Source organism: Phascolarctos cinereus, unplaced genomic scaffold (assembly GCF_003287225.1).
Source record: "Phascolarctos cinereus isolate Bilbo 61053 unplaced genomic scaffold, phaCin_HiC Scaffold_4;HRSCAF=312, whole genome shotgun sequence".
Lineage (NCBI taxonomy): Eukaryota > Metazoa > Chordata > Mammalia > Diprotodontia > Phascolarctidae > Phascolarctos > Phascolarctos cinereus.
This window is the reverse complement of record NW_027555847.1, coordinates 218262595-218286301: the sequence shown is the minus strand read 5'-3', so window position 1 is coordinate 218286301 and position 23707 is coordinate 218262595. Positions and strand designations below refer to the sequence as shown.

Below are 23707 nucleotides of genomic sequence, written 5' to 3'. Positions count from 1 at the left end.
ACCCCTGTTCCTGTTCTCCAGTTCTGGAACCATAAGCAAATCAATACCTTTTGCAACCTAGCTTCTGACTTCATCACTTGAGACTGCTCTCTCTAAAGTTGTCATTGTCCTCTCAATTCCCTCAAGTATTCAGGAGTATTCATGCTAATATAAAATGTACAAAATATCTGGGAGCTCATATATAAGAATATATAGAACAAATATTAATAAAATGAATACAAGGTAATGAAATATTATGTCTTGGGAGGGAGGGTACCAGGAATTGCAAGGATTAGAATAAGTTTCATTTAGAAGGTGGTATTCGACTATACCTCTTGAGAGAAAAGAAGGGTTCTCTGAGATGCAATGAAGGCATGAAGAAGTCAGTACAAAATCACAGAGCCTAGAGATGGGGTGCCATGTTTGAGGAGCAGTAGAAGGGCAATTTGGCTGGATTGCAAAAGAGCAATGGGAATTGAACTGGAAAGACAGGTAGGGGCCAGGTTAAGAAAGGCTTTTAAAAGCTGAACAAAGGATTTACATTTTATCCTTGGGGCACCACAGAGCCACTGGACTTTACTGAGTGGATGAGGACCCAGTCATATCTACACTTAAGGAAAACCACTTTGGCAACATTGTGAAGGATGAACTTGAATGAAAAGAGACTTGAGGCAGGGAGACCAATTAGGAAGCAGATGTAATTTAAGTGAAAAGTAATAAATTAAAGTGGTGGCTATGTGGGTAAAATAGGAGAGATGAGATATGAAAGATGTTGTGGAAGGATAAAGGACAATATTTGACAACTGATTAGACATATAGTGTGAGGAACAATGAGGAATCAAGGTAAATTTTGCAGGGGTTACTAAGATGGGAGACTAGAAGAATGGTGGGGCCTTCGATAGAAGCAAGGCAGTTTGGAAGAGGGGCAGGTTTGAGGAGAAATATAATGAGTTTTGATTTGGACATATTGAGATTGAGATGTCCCTGGGACATCCAGTTTGATATGTCTAGTAGACAGATGGTGATGCAGGACTGAAGCTCAGGGTAGAGACTGGGGCTGGATCTAGAAGTCATCTGCATAAAGATGACAATTGTACCTATAGGAGCTGATGAAGTCACCAAAAAGAAAGAGTACAGAGAGAAAAGAGGGCCTTCGGCAACACCCACAGTTAGGGGCACGTGTGAATAACAAGCCAGCAAAGAGGGCTAAGAGTAGTTGTATCAGTAGGAGAAGACCCAAAAGAATACAGGGTTGTGAAAGCTCAGAGACAGGAGAGTATTGATCAGGAGAGAATGGTTAGAAATATCAAAAGTATCAAGAGAGGTGAAGGACAAGGTCTGAGAAAAGACCATCACGTTTGGCATTTAAGAGGTCAATGACAACTTTAGAGAGAGCAGTCTCAAGTGATAAGGTCAGAAGCCAGTTTGCAAAGGGTATTGATTTGCTTATGGTTCCAGAACTGGAGAACATGAACAGTGGTGTAAGGTAGAGCTACAAGCACCTGGCTAAAAGATGGCCATGGGATCAAATGAAGCATGGCTAGAACTGACCTAGAAATATTGGGCCTCATGAGGCACTAGCTAAAATAGGACAGCAGGGTTCCAGGCTGAGAGTTCCAGAGCTGAAAAGGTAAGTCCTCTAGAGCATGGCCTTAAAACACCCTGAAAAATTCCACTGGTAAGCTGTACTGGAACCAGACCATTTTTACAGACTGAACTGTTCCCCACATTCATCCAAATATAACATTATCCACAAAAACTTGAGAACCACATTTTAAATATGCTGCTATACCAATCCTTAAAATCTTTAAAGTACACTGAACAAAAACTTTTCAAAATATAAAGACCCAGATGAGATGAAAATCATATGGGAACAGCATGAGATACATAGCCTGTTGTCCTGTGTGCTACTGGAGTTGAGCTAAGGATGCTTTCAATGAGGATAAACTTGCATCAACAATGAAAAAATTGGCAAAAATAATTAAACAAATGGCAAGAATATATTAACAACTCAAATTATTTGAGGAGATGGGCACACTTAAAATGGAATTTCAGAAAACTCTTTTTGAGTCTGATGGCACTTATCCAATTAATAGACCGAAAGCAAGATAAATTTTAAAATGCTAGTACTTGCTAAACAATCATGAACAAATGCATTCTCCCACAATATTTTACAGAGAGCCTAAAAATGTTTTAGGATCTCCATATAACACTATAAGCTGTGACTGCTGCCATGACAAAAACCATAGGAAGAAAAGCATATTCCTACAGACAGGCATCAAATACTGCTATTGCAGAAGCAACTTTAGAAAACTAGTAAAAATCTATGGAAAGACATTGAAAGATTATGTCAATAGCTGGTCAGCATGCACAGTAGAAAATCTGATGTCTAAATCACATGATTAAAGGCAATTAAATCATGTGATTAAAGGCAACTAAAAAGAAACACGTGGAATGAAATCTGGGGGAAAAAAAGCAAATATTCCTGAAATTCTCAATGCACTTAGTTATCAATTGAAAATTAAAGTCAAAAGGTTAGGGCAATACAAGAAGTCAAAACAATGTAAAAGACAAAATAAACAATTTAATATTAAAAAAAATTATAGTACAAAGATTTACAAAGCAAAGAAATTAGAGAAAAGAAAGAGTCCCCCAAGAAGGATGTGGAAAATTTCCATTAACTATGTGGTTGAAAGAAGACTAATGTAAAGAAAATGCAAATTGGATTAAACGCAAAACAAAGTTTGTTTATCATTAATAAATAAAAATACAGGGGGCAGCCAGGTGGCGCAGTGGCCAGAGCATCGGCCCTAAAGTCAGGAGGATCTGAGTTCAAATCCGGCCTTAGACACATAACATTTACTAGCTGTGTGACTCTGGGCAAGTCACTTAACCCCAGTTGCCTCACCCAAAACAAAAATACAATTATGTCATATGAATTAACTAGAGTCCTGACTTCTATGCCAACTAGAAAGAAGTGGGTCTGGATGAGATCCATAACTATTGATTCAAATGCTTTACGTTGTTACATGAATTACTAGCAAAGTACGTAATTTGTTTCTTCTGTGATGCAAGCCTGACCCCTCTTTCTTAACAGAAGGCATAGTATATTTATTACCAGAGAGAGAAAGAGAGAGAGAACACCAATGACCCCTCCAAGTATAGGACAATTATGTGTTTATGTGCTTTATATGAAGCAGTCAGTTTGTATCACTCAAAAAAAAAATCTATGAACACTTACCAAAAAAGAGAATATGTTAGCTAAGGAGCCAAAATAGGGTATGCCAAAAAGTCCAAGGTGGCATAAAGAACAATTCGTCATCTGTTTAGTGATTATTGAATAATCCAATCAAAAGTATTATTCAAGTATCCCAAAGGTTTTGCATACACTCATGACTTATAAATGTACTGTAAATATACACAGCTAGGGCAGCTAGGTAGCATAGTGGATAGAGGACTGGACTTGGAATCAGGAAGACTCATCTTCCTGAGTTCAAATCCAGCCTCAGACACTTACTAGCTTTGTGACCCTGGGCAAGTCACTGGTCCTCCTGTCCAGGGCCAGCGCTCTATCCACTGCGCCACCTAGCTGCCCCTACAATTCTTAATGTGTTCCAAAGAAGCATAGAGACTGTAGGCTTTGGGTTTGAATCCAAGCTCAAACCGAACCATGATATGAAGGTGATACTTGAAAATACCTTGGTCTTCTCTAGGCAAGACATATCAAGCATATGACTCTCAAGGAGAACATTGGAGCTGCACATATTAAAAGATTAACTGGCATTTGAAGTCAAAGCTTGTCAGGAAGAAATCAATGAGAGCAACTGACATCTATGCAATATTGGTCTTAACATATACCTTTATCAATGTGAAATGGACAACAAAGGATCCAGAAGGTGTCTAAACAAAATCTCTCACAACTTTAACAATGGACAGGGAAGTGAGGAAAGCATGGGACTCCCCAGCTCCGTATCTAGAAATGACAGGTGAGGGCTCCTTATCTCATTTGATCCTGACCACAATGCCGTCAGGTAGGTACTACTAATAAGGTGGCTAGGTAGAGCGGAGGATCGAGTGCCAGGCCTGAAGTCGGGAACTCATCTTCCTACATTCAAACCCAGCCTCAGATACTTACTAGCTGGTTAGCACTGGGCAAGTCACTGAACCCTGTTTGCCTCAGCTTCCTCATCTGTAAAATGTGCTGGAGAAGGAAATGGCAAGCCACTCCAGTATCTCTGCTAAGAAAACCTCAAATGGGGCCATGAAGAGTCAGACATGACTGTGACAACTCAACAACAACAATGCTTCTACCCCCATTTTACAGACAAGGAAACTGAGGCTGAGATTAAGTCACTTTCACAGACACCTTTTGAGAACTTTGCATGTCGCTTATGTGTCTAGCTGATTCAGATTTTACTTTGGAGGAGGCTGGGTATGATGGGAACACTATCAGCACATTGTCTATTGAGTTTATTTGTCTTCTTTTGATAGTGGAAGGAGTGATTAGTTAGGTAAGTGATTACATTGTAATATGGGCAGAGTATCAAAAACCTGCTACTCCAGACACAGATTGATTTCCTGATTAAGTGAGAGGGAAAGAGACTGGAGAAGAACCAAGTGAGGCTCAACTAGCAGATAAATTCCCAAACCCCCTTACGGGTTAATCTGGGACAAAAGGTACCAGTCTCATCTGGTGCCTGCATGAGATCTAGACACTCAGGCCAAGAAGGAACATGAAAAGGTCATTCTAGACCCAAGGAACCATTGCTAGACAGAATAATTTAGAAGTTAAGTACCACCATACTACTCCTGGACCAGGATAAGTGTGCATGTTATTTTTGGATCTGCATTTTCTCTTGGGTCTGGAATAATGATTTTATTGTTGTAAGACATTTTCAGTGTGGAAATTCTCTCCACCAACGCAGATCTGCAACTCTCTGGGCTGAGGAACGCTGGCTCAGGAACTGAATATCAGGGAAGCAGAGAAGCCTAAAGTGCTGAAAGAAATCTCAGAAGTCATACAGTTCAAGCCCTTTACTTTGCAGGTGAGAAATCTAAGACACAGAGACTTACTCAAGGTCATACAGAGATCAAATAACAAAATCAGAATTTGAACTTGGGTTCTCAAATCAAACACTTATTTTCACTGTTTTGTGCTTCCTAAATTAGAAAAGAGGCAAAAACTCTAAGGGTAAAGGCAAAAAAGTACCTTGGCCTCATTCCTTTTTTTTCTGAAGCATATTGTTTATCATTTTAGTGTACCATAAGTATATTAAATACATGTAGGGAATATAGTTCATATTGTGCATTTGTAAAATATAAAATTTATATAGAAAGAAATCAGAGTGGCTGCCTCCTTGCCCTACCACTTTGTGATCAAACTTTTAAGATTACATTATTATTTTTTATTTTATTCTGAATTTAAGAAATAAAACAAGAATTTCCATAATAACATAGTATAATAGTATAAAAAGATAAGTGTACAGGAAACCGCAAATTTATTATGTACAACTTGCTATTCCTTTTAAATATATAATAAAGTTATCATGAAACTTTCTTTTTTTTTCTTCCCTCCCCCCCATCCCATACCCATCCTAGAGATGGCTACCACTAGACACAAATATGTATACATACAAATATGTATGTATGTATATGTGTGCGTGTGTGTGTGTGTGTGTGTGTAAAACCATTTTAAAAGGAGGACCTGGTTGCTTCATTACAAAGATAGAGCAACTAAGTGGCGCAGTGGATAGAGCATCGGCTCTGGAGTCAGGAGGACCTGAATTCAAATCCAGCCTCAGACACATAACACTTACTAGCTGTGTGACTCTGGGCAAGTCACTTAACCCCAACTGCCTTGCCAAAAAAAAAAAGATAGTGAGAACCGTAAGGTCAAAGGTGGAACCTTCACAATGCTCAAAATTAATAAGTATGAAGATGATAACTAGAATATCTCCTGCCCTTCAGAGTTTTGCATTTATTACCAGATGTGTTCACCAAATTAGTGACAATGATAAATGACATCAACAAAACTTACATTGTAATAAGTCTCCTGCTCTTCCCAACACATCCCTGGCTCTGTATTACCCCCAATTTTATAAAAATTACTTCATTATCTCACTCTGACACAGAAGTCTTGGACTTCTCCCAACTCACAGGGTTAGTTTACTCAGACGCTCAACATACACATTGTTCTTTTTAACTTATTTATTTTAGTTGTCAACATTCATTTCCACAAGATTTTGAGTTCCAAATTTTCTCCCCATCTCATCCCTCCCTCCATCCCAAGATGGCATGCATTCTGAATACCCTTCCCCTAATCTGCCCTCCTTCTCTCACCTCTCCTTCTCTTACCCCCTTCCCCTTCTATTTTCCTGTAGGGCAGGATAGATTTCTATACCCCATTGCCTGTATATCATATTTCCCAGTTGCATGTAAAAATAATTTTTAACATTTGTTTTTAAAGCTTTGGGTTCACCCTTCCTCCCTCCCCATCCACCCTCATTGATATGGCAAGCAACTTGACACAGGTTATACGTGTGTAGTCATGTAAAACACTTCCATAGTAGTCATGCTGTGGAAAACTAAGTATTTCACTTCATCCTATCCCACTCTTGGTTTATTCTAGTCTCTCTTTTGACCCTGTCCCTTCTCAGAAGTGTTTGCTTCTGATTACCCCCTTCCCAATCTGCCCTCCCTTCTATCATCCCCGCTGTCTTATTTCCTTCCCTCCTGTTTTCCTCTAGGGTAAGATGGATTTCCATACCCAATTGAGTGTGTATGTTATTCCCTCCTTAAGTCAAATCCAGATTAGAATAAGACTCATTCATTCCTTCTCCCTTTCCCCCACTTCCCGTCCATTGTAAAAGCCTTTTCTTGTCTGTTTTATGTGAGATAATTTACCCCATTCTACCTCTCTTTGTCCTTCTCCCAGTATAATCCTCTCTCACCCCTTAATTTTATTCTCCAGTTATCACCCCTTCATCTTCAACTCACCCTCTTCCCTCCAACTATCCATTTATCCATCTATACACATATTTTTTCTCTCCAACTACCCTAATACTGACACAGGTCTCATGAGTTACAAATATCATCTTTCCACTTAGGAATGTAAACAGTTCAACTTTAATAAGTTCCTTAAGATTTCTCTTTCCTGGGGAAGCTAGGTGGCTCAGTGGATAGAACACTGGCCTTGGATTCAGGAGGACCTAAGCTCAAATCTGACCTCAGACACATAACACTTACTAGCTGTGTGACCCTGGGCAAGTCACTTAACTCCATTGCCTAGACCAAAAAAAAAATACATATTTCTCTTTCCTGTTTACCTTTTCATGTTTCTCTTGAGTCTTGTATTTGAAATTCAAATTTTCTATTCAGTTCTGGTCTTTTCATCAAGAATGCTTGAAAGTCCTCTATTTCACTGAATATCCATTTTTCCCCTGAAGGATTATACTCAGTTTTGCTGGGTAGGTGATTCTTGGTTGTAATCCTATCTCCTTTGACCTCTGGAAGATTATATTCCAAGCCCTCCAGTCCCTTATGTAGAAGCTGCTAAATCTTTTGTTATATTGACTGTGTTCCCACTGGCTGCTTGCAATATTTTCTCCTTGACCTGGGAACTCTGGAATTTGGCTCTAATATTCCTAGGAGTTTTCCTTTTGGGATCTCTTTCAGGAGGTGATCAGTGGATTCTTTCCATTTCTATTTTACCCTCAGGTTCTAGAATATCATGGCAGTTTTCCTTGATAATTTTTTGAAAGATGATGTCTAGGCTCTTTTTTTTTTAATCATGGCTTTCAGGTAGTTCAATAATTTTAAAATTATTTATCCTGAATCTACTTTCTAGGTCAGTTGTTTTTCCAATAAGATATTTCACAATGTCTTCTACTTTTTCATTCTTTTGGCTTTGTTTTATGATTTCTTGATTTCTCATAAAGTCACTAGCTTCCATTTTGCTCCATTCTAATTTTTAAGGAATTATTTTCTTCAGTGAGCTTTTGGACTTCCTTTTCCATTTGGCCAGTTCTGCTTTTTAAGGCATTCTTCTCCTCATTGGCTTTTTGGACCTCTCTTGCCATTTGGGTTAGGCTATTTTTTAAGGTGTTATTTTCTTCAGTATTTTTTTGGGTCTCCTTTAGCAAGCTGTTGACTAGTTTTTCATGATTTTCTTACATCACTCTAATTTCTCTTCCCAGTTTTTCCTCTACTTCTCTTACTTGCTTCTCAAAATCCTTTTTGAGCTCTTCCATGGCCTGGGACCAATTCATATTTTTCTTGGAGGCTTTGCATGTAGGAGCTTTGACTTTGTTGTTTTCTTCTGGTTATATGTTTTGATCTTATTTGTCACCAAAATAAGATTCTATGGTCTGACTTTTTTGCACTGTTTGCTCATTATCCCAGCCAATAATTTGTCTTTTTAACTTTTTGTTAAGGTAGACCTCTGCTTCTGGTGTGGAGAATGTACTGTCCCAAGATTTGGGAGGTTTGTGCAGCTACTTTCAGAGATACTTCTAGGGACCTGTAAATTTTCAGTTCTTCCAAGGTGGTATGATCAAAGGAGAGGTGTTTACTCCTTTCCTGGCCTGTCCTCTGGTCTACGAATGACCACAAGCACTCTTTTCTGCCTTGTAACTGTGAGGAGGATTCTGTCTTTACTGCCACATAAGCTCCACCATGCCAACACTCCTCCTTGCCCCAGGACCGCTACCCAGGACTGTGACCCAGATCTAAGCATGGGCAAAGCAAGAGAATCCTGCCTGAGCACTAGCAAAGAAATCCCTGCAATCCCCCTCTGAGCAGCTGCTCGATCCCCCCTCTGTCTGTAGACCAAGAGCTCTGGAAGCAGCCACCACCCTGGGGCTGCGCTGGGACTAGAGCCAAACCAAGCTCCTTTCTCACCACAATCACCGACCTTTCCTACTAACCTTCTAAGCTGTCTTTGATGTTTGTGGGTTGAGAAGTCTAGAAACTGACACAGCTCCCCTTGATTCAGTCCCCTGAGGACTGCTTCAGGTTTGTTGAGGCCCTATCTTTGTTTGTACGGCCAACATTGAACTGAGCTCAGTAGACCTTTCCAATCAACCATCCAGGTTGTCTTGGGCTGGAAATTTGTTTCACTCTGTCTTTTTGTGGGTTCTGCTGCTCTAGAATCTGTTTAGAGCCATTTTTTATAGGTATTTGGAGGGGTTTGGAGGACAGTTCAAACAAGTCACTACTTTTACTCCATCATCTTGGCTCTGCCCTCAACATACACATTGTTAATGAAATTCTTAGAAAGCAGTAGGTCTAAGGAAATGAAATTCTTTTTTTGACTACCCTGAATGAATGTGGCAATGATATAGTTGGACCTTGTCACCACTAATGCCTGAAATGCATGAAACAGGAAGGAGCCTTAAAGTCTAAACAAAGATTCCACTTATCTCCCACCCCTCCCCAGCCTCCTCCATACACTAAATGGGACAATGACAAAGAACTCCAGCTGACATAAACATTCTTTTTTTAAAATAATGGTTTTTTCCCCCAATTACATGTAAAGACAATTTTTAACATTCATTTAAAAAATTTTTTGAGTTCCAAATTTTCTCTCTCCCTCCCTCACCAGTCCACTCCCAGAAACAGTAAACAATTTGATATGACATATACTTATGGATGTACTGAGTCTTGTTAAGGCACAAGACTGCATTATTAAGACACTCTCATTTGCTTTTTATCCCTATAATTAAACATAAGCACATTTGAAAGAAGACTGAAATAACTCACTTATTTACACTTAGGTGACAACAGGAGTACCCTGCCTGTACCTGTAAACAAAAACCCCAGTTATAGAATAACAACAGCCAAAGCTTTCCATCTCCCCAGAAGAAATGCATTAATATTCTCTTATATCCCAAATCTCCTTAATAAGACAACTTTAATCTCAGATCTTCAAATAAAGGCTTACCTCTAAAATTGCTGAAAAACAGTAAACTTTAGGACAAGAAGATGTCATTAGAATATAAGCTCCTTGAGGGCAGGGACTTTCATTTTTGTCTCTGTATTCTCAGCACCTGGAATGGTGTCTAGCACATAGCAGGTGCTTAACAAATGCATGTTGATTGATGTCAGAATTGAACACCTGGAAATTTGGATAAAACAAAAAGGAGAAAGAATTACGATGCCAAGGAAGGAAACCAGCAGGAAATAGTCTCTGATCCTAGCTATATGTAAAGTGGGGTTCAACTGTCAGTTTTCCATAAGCACAAAGAATCTTTTTTTTTTAATTTTTATTTTCAGTTCCAAATTCTCTTCCTCCCTCCACCCTCTGAGAAGGCAAGAAGTATGATACCTATTATACATATAACTCATGTAAAACATATTTTCACATTAACTATGTTGGGGAAATAGGCAAGAAAACTAAAGAAAGTAAAAAATATGATTTAATCTTTGATCAGAGTCCCTCAGTTCTCTCTCTGGAGTTGTATAGCATTTTTCATCATGAGTCCTTTGGACTTGTCTTGGATCATTGTATTAATCAAAGTAGCTAAGTCTTTCACAATTGATTATCATCATTACAATATTGCTGTTGCTGTGTACAATGTTCTTCTAGTTCTGTTCATTTCACTTTGCATCAGTTCATATAAGTCTTCACAGGTTTTTCTGAAAGCATCCCCCTCATTATTTCTTATAGCACAACAGTATTCCATCATAAGCACATACCATAATTTGTTTATCCATTTCCCAATAAATGGGTATCCTCTCAATTTCTAATTCTTTGCCACAATAAAAAGAGCTGCTATAAATGTTTGTACATATGTATCCTTTTCCTTTTCCTTTTGTTTCTTTGTGATATGTACCTAGTAGATATTGCTTGGTCAAAGGGTCAAAAGGTATACACAGCTTTATAGCCCTTTGGGCTTAGTTCCAAATTGTTCTCCAGAATGGCTGGACTACTTTACAACTCTACCAATAGTGAATTATTATTTTTTTCACTTCCCTTTTGGCATTTGCCTTTTTACTTTTCTCTTGTGTTGGTCAATCTGATGGGTGTGAGGTGGTACCTCAGAATTGTTTTAAATTGCATTTTTTCTAATTATTAGTGATTTAAAGTATATTGCATGAATATTGATAGTTTTGATTTCTTCTTCTGAAAACTGCCTGCACATATCCTTTGACCATTTTTCAATGGAGGAATGGCTCTCATTTTTATATATTTGTCTCAGTTTCTTACATATTTGAGAAATGATACCTTTATCAGAGAAACTTGCTGTAAATACCACCCCCTGGCAGTTTCCTACTTTCCTTCTAATTTTGGCTGCACTGATTTTGTTTGTGCAAAACCTTTTTTAACATAATGTAATCAAAATTATCCCATTTTACCTCCCGTGATCCTCTCTATCTCTATTTTGTGTGGTCTTGAACTCTTCCCTTATCCATAGATCTGACAGATCACTTTTTCTATGCTCCCCTAATTTTTTTGTGATATCACTCTTTATGTCTAAATCATGTGCCCATTTTGACCTTATCTTTGTATATGGTATGCATATTGGTCTATGTCTAGTTTCTTCCAGACTGTTTTCCAGTTTTTCCAGCAGATTTTGTTGAATAGTGAGTTCTTGCAGCCCAAAGGACATTATAGAGAATTCATTGCACCGGGAGCTGAGGCTAACATGATGGAATGCAAGGAACCAAAAGAGAAATGTGCCATTTTGTAGCAGTTGGCTACTATTCTAGAAACTAGATCTGTGATTATTTCTCCTTGTTAACTTTCAGATTTTAGGGAAATTGGGTGCATCATTCCTTAAATAGGAGTCAGTCAGTCAACAAGTATTTATTTAATGCTTGTTATGTGCCAGGTACTTGGAATAAAGCCCAAAAGGGACCAAACCAAGGCACTAAATTCACCTCTCTCCATTGCCAGCTAAAGGAGTGTTCCTTTTTTTTTTTCAAATTTTTTTTCTCTTTTGTTATTCTAAACTTGACAAATACCCACAAGCCTAAACATTTCTATAGGGTTTCCAAATCCAATTTCCATATATTTACCCAAAAAGACAGTTTATCTAAAACTAATTAATATAGGAGATTATAATCTTAATTTAAACTCTTGATAAGAGTATTCTCTATATGAAAATGGTGCTGCTGATTGAAGAGCAAAGACTTTCCCTTTGTCTTTGAACTGCCAGGGTCCCAACTCACATGCAGAACTCCATTCACTAAAATCATGAAGTTTCTTAGAAGGGGAGATATGAAGCTAAAGCAGTGTCCTGCCTTCTTGCTGCCATCAATCAATTACTGGTCCTGGATCTTTCTCCTTCAAGTATCTCTAAGGGCCCCAGAGACAAAGAGGCTCATTATTTTGAGACTTCCATCTCACTTGACTTCTTTGCCCTCTATATTCTGCTTAATCATGTTGAGTTTAACAAAGCAAAGTGGTAAACTAGATGTTTTTCTTTAGTGTTCTCAAACTAACTTTTGTGTAGTGCTGTCTCAGCCCATAATCCTTCTTCTCCCCACCTATACTTTCAAGAACTCTACACATCCATGATTCCTCCCTTCCATTTTTATCAATGCCCAGTGTCAAGATAGGCTGTGATACTTGATTGGAATAATTTATTATGATACCCCATTTTATAGATTAAGAAATTTTGTTACATTCCTCACTTTTTATAGATGAAGACACTGAGGGTTAGAGAGGTAAAGTGATTTTCCCACTCCTGTCCTAGGAGTGTTTACATTTTAAGCTTTATCTCTGATTGTGGAATTTTGGTTTTGCCCCTTTTAAGAGAAATTTCATATATCACTGAGCAAATGGAGTAGGTATTTGGGGAGCAAAGTGACATCGCTGCCTCTGAAATCACACCAGAACATGGTTGCTTTTTCTACCTCATGATAAGGCCCCATAGGGTTAGGTCAGGGACTTCAAACAAAGGAAATACAATTTGGTTTGTTTAAAATGTTTTTTGTTTAGCCTCAGACTAAACACTTAACACTTCCTAGCTGAGTGACCCTGGGCAAGTCACTTAACCCCCATTGCCTAAAAATAAATTAATTAATTGAAAAAATAAGTAAATAAATAAATAAAAAAAATAAAATAATAAATTTTTTTTTGTTTCAGCGCAATAGTTACAGAAAATATATTTAGTCCAGATTTCGACTGGTCTGCTTATTTATTTTTTTAAGATCTTTAATTTGACTTGTGGTTCAGCTTTAACAAAAATCAATGTTAGATTTTGAATCAGTTTGAGGTTCAGCAAATTAGTGTGGTTCATTCAAATTTGGGATTCTCAGTTGTTTAGGTTATTCAAATTTACAGAGGACTAAGAAGCATTTTCTCAACCAGGCTGCAGGATGGGTTGCTTTAGAGAAATTATCACTGGACTTTGTAGAACTGAAATATGATAGAGTTATATGTTACAAGAAGGTAGCATTTAGTGGAAAGAACAGTGGAATAGGAGATGTAAATTCTAGTTCACTAAACATCTATGTGACAAGTATCTTTACTTTTCCAATCATTGGTGTCCTCATTTGTATGTAATGGAGGTTAATCAAGGGAGATACTGATCAATTTGAGGAATTGCCCACAAATGACTATATAAGATCATGGGCCAATAGCTTTTGTTTAGAGGGGACCTCCAGAGGAGGTAGATTTGTACACTGATTGGGCTTTAGAGATTGAGACTATCTCCTGATCCCTGAGACTCAGGAAGATAGACTCTTGTTGGAAAAGCCAGCCCCTCTGAGTGAGTAGTAAAGTCTCATTTCCAAGACATATAAGAAACAGATTCAAATTTACAAGAATAAGAGCCATTCCACCATTAACAAATTGTCAAAGGATATGAACAGGCAGTTTCCTAAGGAAGAAATCCAAGTTATCAACAACTATATGAAAAAATGCTCCATCACTAATAACTAGAGAAATGTAAATTAAAGCAACTCTAAAGCTCCACATCCTACCAATCAGATTAGCAACACTGGCAAAAAGGGAAAATGATAAATACTGAAGGTGCTACAGGAGAACAGGCATGTTAATATACTTTTGTTAGAGCTGTGAATTGGTGAACTGGCCCAGCCATGCTGAAAAGAAACTTGGAACTTTGTTCCAAAAGTACTAAACTGTGCCTCTTTGACCCAGAAATACCACTGCTAGAAATCAAAGAAAGAGGAAAAGGATCTGTATGTATAAACATATTTATAGAAGTTGCTTTTGTTGTAGCCAAAAAAAAAAAAAAGCAAAGGGGGTTCCTCTCAGCTAGGGAATGGATGAACAAATTATGGTATGTTAATGTAATGGAATAAAATTATTCTGTAAGAAAAGACAGTTTCAGAGAAACCTGAGAAGATTTGTATAAACTGATACATAGTGATGTGAGCAGAACCAGAAGAGAAACTAGTACAATGACTGCAATCATCTAAAATAAAACAACTTTGAAAGACTTAAGAATCTGATCAATGCAATGCTGGGAACCAATGACAATGCCACCTAACTCTTGACAGAAAAGTGATTGACTTATTTTTGGACTTGGTCAATGGGGGAATTTGTTTTGCTTGACCATGCACACTTGGCCATTTGTTACAACTGTCTTATTTTTCTTTTTTTCTAATGGAGTAGGAGGGTGGGAGTGAAAAAAATGCAAATACTTGTTAACTGAAAAATAAATGTTCAACAAAGAGTGAACTGTGAAAAGGCCTATCCCTTCTATCTTTTCCCTCTCTTGTGCACTTTCTCCTTTGTTTTCCCAAGAGTGCAACAAGAGGGTAGTGGGTGCCCCCATCCTCAGGAGCAAAAAATAGTGACTCATAGGAGAAGTGCAGAAGAAATGGCTTATGCTTTCTCCAGGTGAGTCTAAGAAGGAAGTTTCTGGACCTCCAGGTCCTGGCCACCTTCTTCTGTCTTTCTGCTTCTTAGCTCAAGTAAAAAAAAAAAACCCTGAGAATGGAACTCTCCAACCTTGACAGTTACTTTGGAGGTAGTCCTGAGTTTAAGAGTTAGGGGCTAGCCTCCCAGAGGGAGAAGATTTTCCTAAAAGAAAGCTTCTCAGAGGAGAAAGAAAGGATCTTCCACAAGGGATAGTCTCCTGCAGCTAAAAATCTAAAACTATGTTAGAAGGTGGGGCAGGAGATCTGGACCTTGCCAGATTTCCATGTTATTGGGGTGACTTATTCAGATAATGCATCTCTAAGGTGAATGGGGAGTATTTGTTTAAGAGTTCCTGAAAATGTCTTTGTTTCAGAGTATGTGGAGAGATGGGAGAGGGAGAGGCGTCTAATGGGCTATTTTAGTATTTTTTATGTTTTTATATTCCTTCAGGGGCTCCTGTGAATTTTTTGTGCATTTTCTGTGGGGGTGAAATAAAAATTGTCTCATACTTGATACCCATAATATATATTGAGTGCTTGTGCATGGAGTTGGGGGAACCTGTTACTCACATTTGGGGAAATCTAGGTATAAGCTATACAAAGGTTTACTCGGGAGATTTTCTTGGAGTTTCTAGGGGTAGTCACATACACAAAAGAGAGAAACTGACCCCTCTGGGATCTAGCCTTCAATATCAGACACCCCCCCCAAGTTCATATGATCTTGAGCCTTTTGGGAGCCATGGGTCATAAAAATGAAGGCCCAGTTTAGATGGTGTCTAAATGTTGCTTCTTGCTCTAAAAATGCTGTTCTATGACTTTCAAGGAGAAGAAAATAAAACTGAAGGCAAAGAATGGGAGGGAAAATGACCTGCCGTTTGACCTAGTCATTTGAGCTTCTTCAGACAGCCAAGATTTCTCCTAGTTCTCCTCTAGGGGTGCCTAACCCTGTGTATCTCCACAGTGGGGGGAGCTGGCTGGAGGAACAGTGAAGGCTATATATACAGTACACTCTTCTAAAATGTTTGTTGATCTAGGGCAGGCCTGAGCTACACAACGGAATACAATTCAGGTTCAGCAACACTGTAAAGTCCACAGTGAGTGCTACGGAACAGGTCCCAGGAGGTAGCCTACTAAGTCATTTTTATGCTTCATTCCATTTCTTTCATCCTAATGTGCTTAACTCTAAATTACCCTTTCTTCTTCTCTCACCATTGTTGCCCCCCTTCTCTTCCCCCATACAGTGAAGGAGGAAAGAAAAATCAAGAGCTAAAGGTCTGGGCTCCTATTTAAGAACAAGTGCTGGTGCACAGGGAACACTTGTGGTTTCTTCACAAATGGCTAATCTGTCCCCCACCTGAGATCTTTGACGGGGGAAGCTTTGGAGAAGATGCAGAGTTATATGAGGGAAGAGCAGCTATAGCTGTTTCTTAGCTCTGGAGTTTGCTTGGCAATAATGAACCAATCTGTGCAGAGGGAAAAGGGAGGAAGCTTGGGAAAGGCTAGATGAGCGGGGGACTCAGGGTGAGTTAAGTCTTGAACCTGAACAACAAATCTCCCCTCTGGACTCCAGTTCAGCAGCATTCCCTGATACTTCAGCTGCCAGGCACCCTGGGAGTACAGACGATGTTTTTAAGTTTGCTCTTAGCACTTTTAAAAGTGTCTTATGCTCATCTGTGACTTCATTCAATGCGTATGGCTTTGTTTTTCTTTCCCCTTCCTCCAAGGGCCAGCCCCAGGATGCAGAATGGCGGGAGTGGTAATGGTGGTGAGCACTGTTGCAGTTATTAATACTCCCTTGGGTTCCCTCTGGAGGCATCTGTTTCACTGTGTTTTAGCCTCTTCTTAATAGGCCCCACAGATCACACCTTTAGCTCTAGATCTTGGCAGAATATCCCCATTGCTTTCTGGCAAGGTAGAAAATCTGTTAACTTCTGATTCTAGTAAGTAGTGAAGAGAGCCGGCTGAATTAGAACTAAAAATTTCTTCTCTATTGCTTTAGCGGGTTGTTGTGGTGGTGGTGGTGGTTGTTGTGTGTATATGTGTGTGGGTTTTTTTTACTTTGCTTGACCTGGAAAATTTCACATTTATTTTTACATCCAGAGGCCATATCAGTAGAGAATCTCTAAACTGAACAAATAATTATGGGAACCCCTGGACTCTGACACATGTTAGTGCTTTAAAACACAGGATTGATGTTTCCTGGGGAATCCATATCTCATGAAAGATCCCCTTTTCATTGGAAATCTTACCCAAACTAGAATTCTCTTATTCAACGGTAGGAGCACATTATATAGCATAAGGGGCTAGCCTAAATTAGTAAGAGAGGCCCTCTAGGACAGGTGTGACCTCCTTATATTGAAAACAAGGTCTGGTTTGGCTTTTAGCTGAGTCAGTGTTTTCTTCATCTTTAAATCTGAGCCATCCAAAGAAATGATAGTTAAAGAAAGAGTACTCAATTTGTATAAATACCTCCCCACGACTAAAGCTTCCCATTCCCATAGAGGAGCTCCAAGATACAGGAGGACCATTCAGCCAAGGCTGTGCCTATATTAAATATTCTTCAAATCTTTCCCCTGCCCACCTCCATTTCAAATATAGCACTATGTTTCTAACACTTAACTATCTCTAACATCCAAGTCTATTCTTCACTGGAAGAAAATATTTGAACAATTAAAAAGAAGCAACCAAACAGTGTAGAATGCTAGTTCAAGAAAATTTCCATGTGCTACATGAAGTAGGGAATGCACTTTGGGGCATATTCTCCCTTCAACCTGCCAGGAAGCTGAAAAGCAGGCTGTGTCCCTTTGTTTGAACTTCACAGCCCCAATCCTCATTTTTTAATTAATTTTTTTTATCTGCAATTCTAAGCTACCATTGCATTTATTAGAACAATAGGGAAGCTTATTGGGGTTGTATTTTTATTAAAATTTCTATTAACTTTTCCTATCAGTACAGTTATAGATTAATTAATTTTTACTACTTTTCTAAAGCAAAAATATTAGAGCTGATCCCAAATTGTTTTACTTATGAAACAAAGCCAAGTCAGAAAAAGAACAGTTCAGCAAGAACAATTTCAATAAGGATACTCAGATTAGAAGAAAAAAAGTTAAAGTTGAAGGAATCCAGTTGAATAAGACACAAAGCCCATTGTCTCTTGGATAGGCCACTGAGGGAGAATGTGAGGTCTATTTCCCTAAATAATTCTGAAAATATAGTTTAGATGAATGTCTCCTTAGTGGAGAGGACTGGACTAGAGCAGCACTGAAAAGATGCTATAGTGAAGATGCTATACTGATGCTATATTATTGATCACATAGCTATAGATATGTTGATCTTAGGGTCAGAAGGCCTGTGTTTGAGTCCTGGTCCAGTACTCTAGTTACTATAGTACTTTGTTGTTGTTCAGTTATTTCAGTCATGTCCAACTCTCCATGACCCCATTAGTGGCTTGAAAGAGATACTAGAGTAGTTTGCTATTTCCTTCTCCAGTTCATTTTACAGATGAGGAAACTGAGGCAAACTGAGATTAAGTGACTTGCCCAGGGTCACATGGTTAGTATGTGTCTGAGGCTGGATTTGAACTCGGGTCTTCCTGACTCCCTGCCCGGACACTATTCACTGAGCCACCTAGCTGCCCTCTATAATACTTAGTACCTGTGTGACTTTAGATAAGGCATTTCACCTCTCTGAAACGGTTTCTTCACTTACAAAAGGAGTAGAGCAAATTTGTACTACCAATCTAATAGAGTTGTTGGGAGGAAAGTGATTTTTTTACTTTGAATATATATGTATATATACATATGCATATATGTATGTATATGTATATATGTAAGCTATTATCACTGAGAGTAAACACATGAGATTTATGTAAGACTCTATAACAAGAGTCCCATTCAACTCCAGATTCAGTGTACAGTTTGGGTAATCAAAATTATGTCGATATGCCTTAAGCCCATATCCAATGCCTTCTCTACTAACAGGCCAGGCAGAAACCAGCTGCCAAATAACAAAGCACTTAATTAGGATGGAATAGCAAAGTAATAACAAGTAAAAACTAAATGGAATAAGTCTCTGCTCCATCACTCTCAAGAAAGAGTACCATCTCCACAGACTAGAGCAAGAGTTGGAGGAGGAACACCTCCTGGACAACCTGCTCTCCTAGAGTTATTCCATCTGTGACTGGAACAGCCCTTATGGTTCCATCTCCTCCATTCCATCTCTGCAGTTGCCATTCATTGCTTGTCCACTGAGCTTCTACTGCCATCTTCTGGTGCTATCACCTACTCCTTCTGCCACTTCTGTTCCTTCCTCAAAGGGAGCAAGACTGACTGCCCTTACCAGCATGCCTAGGAGATAACAGTACATCTTCAGATCATGTCTTATTCAAACCCATAGCCACTTCACAGAACCCAATGGTTGCTGTCCTTCATTCTCAAAGAGGATCAAAATGACATCACTATAGTAGAGTCAAATTACAGTGTGTCTGACTATGGCTGATCAGACCAATACTATCTCAAAATGTTCTACCACAGGTAGGGCACAAATAGTACACGTGAACATTTAGGGTGGATTCTCCAAATCTGTGCCTCTCATGTTTCTTTTCAGGTACCTCAGTCTGCTTTGCTCATAGAGCATAGCGCCTTCTTTGATAAGGGCACACCATGCTAGGAGGTCTTGTGGCAGTGTTTCCTATGTCATACAATCAATTCCAAAGTTCTTCAGAGAGACCTTGAGAGTGTCCTTGTATAGCTTCTTCTGACCACCATGTGAGCACTTCCCTTGTGTGAGTTCTCCATAAAAATAGTCTTTTAGGCAAGCGCATGTTTGAATTTCAAACAATGTGGCCGGCCAGCCCATCAGAGTTGCATTCTCTTTAGCAGTTTGAATGCTTGGCAGTTTAGTTCAAGACCTTCATGTTCGATACCTCATCCTGCCAGGTGATCTTTAGAATCTTCCTAGGACAATTCAAATGGAAACCATTCAGTTTCCTGGCATGGTGCCGGTATACTATCCAGGTTTCACAGGCATACAGAAATAAGGTTGGTACAATGGCTCTGTAGACTTTCATTTTGGTAGTCAGTCAAATAAATACCTCTTCTCTCCCACACTTTCTTTTGGAGCATCCCAAACACTGAGCTAGCTCTGGCAATGCATATGTATCAATCTCACCATCAATCTGTACCTCCCTGGAAAGTAAACTGCCAAGGTAAGTGAACTTATCCACAGTATTCAAAACTTCTCCATTTGCTGAAACTGATGGTTCTATGGATGGATGGCATGGTGCTGGCTTGTGGAGCGTCTGCGTTTTCTTGGTGTTAATTGTTAGGCCATAATTAGCACAAGCAGCAGAGAATCGATCCATACTTCGCTGCATCTCAGTTTCAGCAGCGACATTGAGTGCATAATCATTTGTGAACAAAACATCATACACCAACTCTCCCTCCCCTTTAGCCTTGGCTTGTACTCTTTTGTAGATTCACCATCAGTTCAGTAGCTGACCTTGATGCTGTGTCTGTCCTCATTCAAAGTGTCTGACAACATTGCTGAAAACATCAAGGCAAGCGCACAGCCTTCACTCTGTTGGTGACTGGGAAAATGTGAGAGCATCATCCATTATTTAGAACCCAGGCAAGCATGCTGTCATGAAATTGACATATAATACCAACCAAATTTGGACACGGTTTTCCATAATCCTTCATGATTTACAGTACCAAAGGTCTTGGTAAGATAGATGAACATCGTGTGCAGACCTCCGTTCTGCTCCTGGCATTTCTTCTGGAGTTGTCAGGCAGCAAACACCATATTGACTATTCCTCAGCTCTTTCTGAAGCCACAGTGGCTCTCAGGTAGATGACCATCTTCCAGGTGAAGGATCAACTGATGAAGGAGGACTCTGGCAAGAATCTTGCCAGCAATGACTAAGAAAGAGACCCCACCCTGCGATTGCCACAGGACAATCTCTTTCTTTTACCCTTAGAGAGATATACAATGGAGGTGTACTTGAACTCCTGGGCGATAAGCTCCTCTTGCCATATAACCCCCAAAAAATTCAGTCAGCTTTTGTATGAGCAGTGGAACCCCATCTCATAAATCTCAGCTGGAAGAGAGTCAGCACCAGGTGCTTTGCCATAGGAGAGGAGCCTAATGGCCTTTAAAACCTCTTCTTCAGTTGGAAATTTGGCTAGAAAGGGATTGACTTCAAACTGAAGTAAATAGTCAATGGCTTCAGCATTGATTAATGAAAGTCTGTTGAGAATACTATGGAAGTGTTCAGCCCATCTCTCCAGGATTGTGTCCTTATCAGTAACCAATATGGCTCCATCATCACTGAATAGTTGAGATGCACCATACATCTTTGGCCCATAAATATCTGCAACCTAAAAGACTTTGGATTGTTACTACCAGCAAAAAACTGAATTTCACCTGCCTTCTCACTGAGTCAAGAATGCTGCATCTTTCTAAGCTTCACTTGCACTTTACTTTTGTTGGAGTTAAATGCTGCCTTCTTAGAGATGGATCAATTATCCTGCTGGTAAACCCTGTGGAGTTCTCATTTTTCATTCAGCATCTTCTAAATTTCCCCATTATTTTCATCAAACCAGTCTTGATGTTTATGAGTGTTCTGACCCAGAAGAGCAAATGTAGTGCTGTACACCAAATCTCTGAAAGCTGCCCACTCCATTTCTGCTCCACTGTTGCTAACCGTGTATTGACTCAACCTACCCTCCAAGTTAGCAACGAACTGTTCCTGCTCAGAGAAGCTCTCTACTCCATTGACATTAAGTCTTCCAGTAGCCATCTTGCCTTGGGGCCACCATTTTTGTTGAACATGAACACTTAGCTTGGAGAGGATACGTCTATAATCAGTTCAGCACTCTGAGCCTCACGTTGCTTTTGTCACTCTTACATCCTGTCTGTCTCTTCTCCTTACGATCACATAGTCTATTAAATGCCAACGTTTGCTGTGAGGGTGCATCCATGAAGTTTTATTGCACTTAGGTAAACAGAAGACAGTGTTGGTGATAGAAGGTCATGAGATGCACAAGTCTTTAGTAGTAAGTGACCATTACTGCTGCTGTTTCCAACTCCATTCCTCCCAAGGACTCCCTGCCATGTCTGGTAATCTGTGCCTACTCTTAGCATTAAACTCATCCGGAATTATAAGCTTGTCCTCCTTGGGCACATTGATGATGAGAGTCTCCAGGTCTTCATAAAATTTTTCTTCAACCTCATCAAGGTTGGTCATGGTGGAAGCATGGGCACTGATGATGGTGGTGTGGGACTTTCTTGAAAGTGGCAATCATATTGTCATGAGCCTATTGTCCACTCCTTTTGGGAGGCATACAAGTTTGTTGACAAGATTAGTTTTGATTGCAAAACCTACACCACCTTCACTAAGCACCCTTCACTGCAGCCACTCCAGCTCAGACTTCAGTAAGCTGGCCTTCCTTTGCCAGCCTTATTTCAAGGCTGCTATTTGGATGTGATACCTGCTGAGTTTGTCTTTCAGGTCTATTGGATTTTGTGTTGTCTATACATGTGCATACATTCCATGCACTGATTGTGAATGGAATAATCTTTGCAGAAGTTTTTGCACATTTTTTGTGTTTTGACTGCAAGGTGGGATACCCACCTGCTGTTGTAAACAGGCCAGGGTTGGGTAGGCAGACAATTTTTAGGGCACCTTTTCTAGCCCCTTCCTCACAGCAGGAGGTGAGCAGTGTGATCCTTAAAAGGCTGCTCAGACACCCAGGAGGCTGCCGAATCCCACTGCTGCTTCCAGTGAGAAGACAACCCTATAGCCTGGGCCACCTGTGTGCGAGGTTGTGACTACAGCTCCCAGTGTATCTGCACCTGCTGCTTTGTCACTTGCCTGTCACCACAGGACTTTGAAAAAGGTAAAAATAGTAAAATAGTATGGATGATGACTTTTAATTTGTACATAAATTGGATTTAAGTGAGGCAGAGTTGCACATTGGCTTCATTCTCTCTTCCCGAGTCATCACAATCCAAGTGGCGGGACAGAGTTAAGATGACTAGTGATGGCTCAAGATGCAGTAGTGACATTGGTGTCTTCAATGTCTAACCAAATTCTAAGTGCTCCACAGCTCCTGCTTCAGCTGCCTTCATTATTTATTCATCAAAATGTACCTCCCTTTTCCAACTACATACCCATGTAAGATTGGATTGTCTTCATATATTTCAACCAACTAATCAATAAATAAATATTTGTTGAGTGATTACTACGTGCCAGGCACTGTGCTAAGCACTGGAGATACAAAAAGAGGCAAAAGACAGTCCTTGCCCTCAAGGGGCTAATAGTCTAATGAGGAAGACAACTTGCAAATAAATATATACAAAGCAAGCTATACATAGGATAAATAGGAAATAATTAAAAGAGATAATGCACCAGAATTAAGAGGTATTGGGGAAGGCTTCCTGTAGACGTTGGGATTTTAGCTGGAGCTTAAAGGAAGCCACAGAGGTCAGCAGTCAGAGCAGAGGAGGGAGAGCATTCCTGGCAGGGGGGACAGACAAGAGCCAAAAAGAAACATACTGCAACAGACTGAAAGCAGAAGTAGATATAAGAATATAGCTCTTTTACTAAGCCAAACATGAAAGAGATTTGCAAAAATATGTAAAGCAATGCCACCCTTCTCACTATTTTTTTGTTTTAGAAAATACAGTTATTTCATAAAATATGTTATTTATGTTAACATCTAATGAACATATTATTGTTATATAAGTATATTAAATAAATATTTTTAAATTATATCAGATTTCATTTCTAATTCAGTAAATAGTGATAGACATAACACACATGAACAATAGCTCTTGAGGTTCTCAATAACTTTCAAAAATATAAAGGAGTCCTGAGACGAAAAAGTTTAAGAAC

The 23707-nt window shown here is 39.3% G+C and overlaps 1 long non-coding RNA gene across 1 annotated transcript in view; it reads right to left on the bottom strand.

Annotated features, from left to right (window-relative positions):
* Window positions 1-23707, bottom strand: part of LOC110202493 (uncharacterized) — a 109566-nt gene that overhangs the window by 18197 nt on the left and 67662 nt on the right. Inside the window, exon 2 of the long non-coding RNA XR_013486034.1 lies at window positions 9920-10093. This is a non-coding gene — a long non-coding RNA (uncharacterized LOC110202493). The remainder of the gene's footprint in view (window positions 1-9919; window positions 10094-23707) is intronic.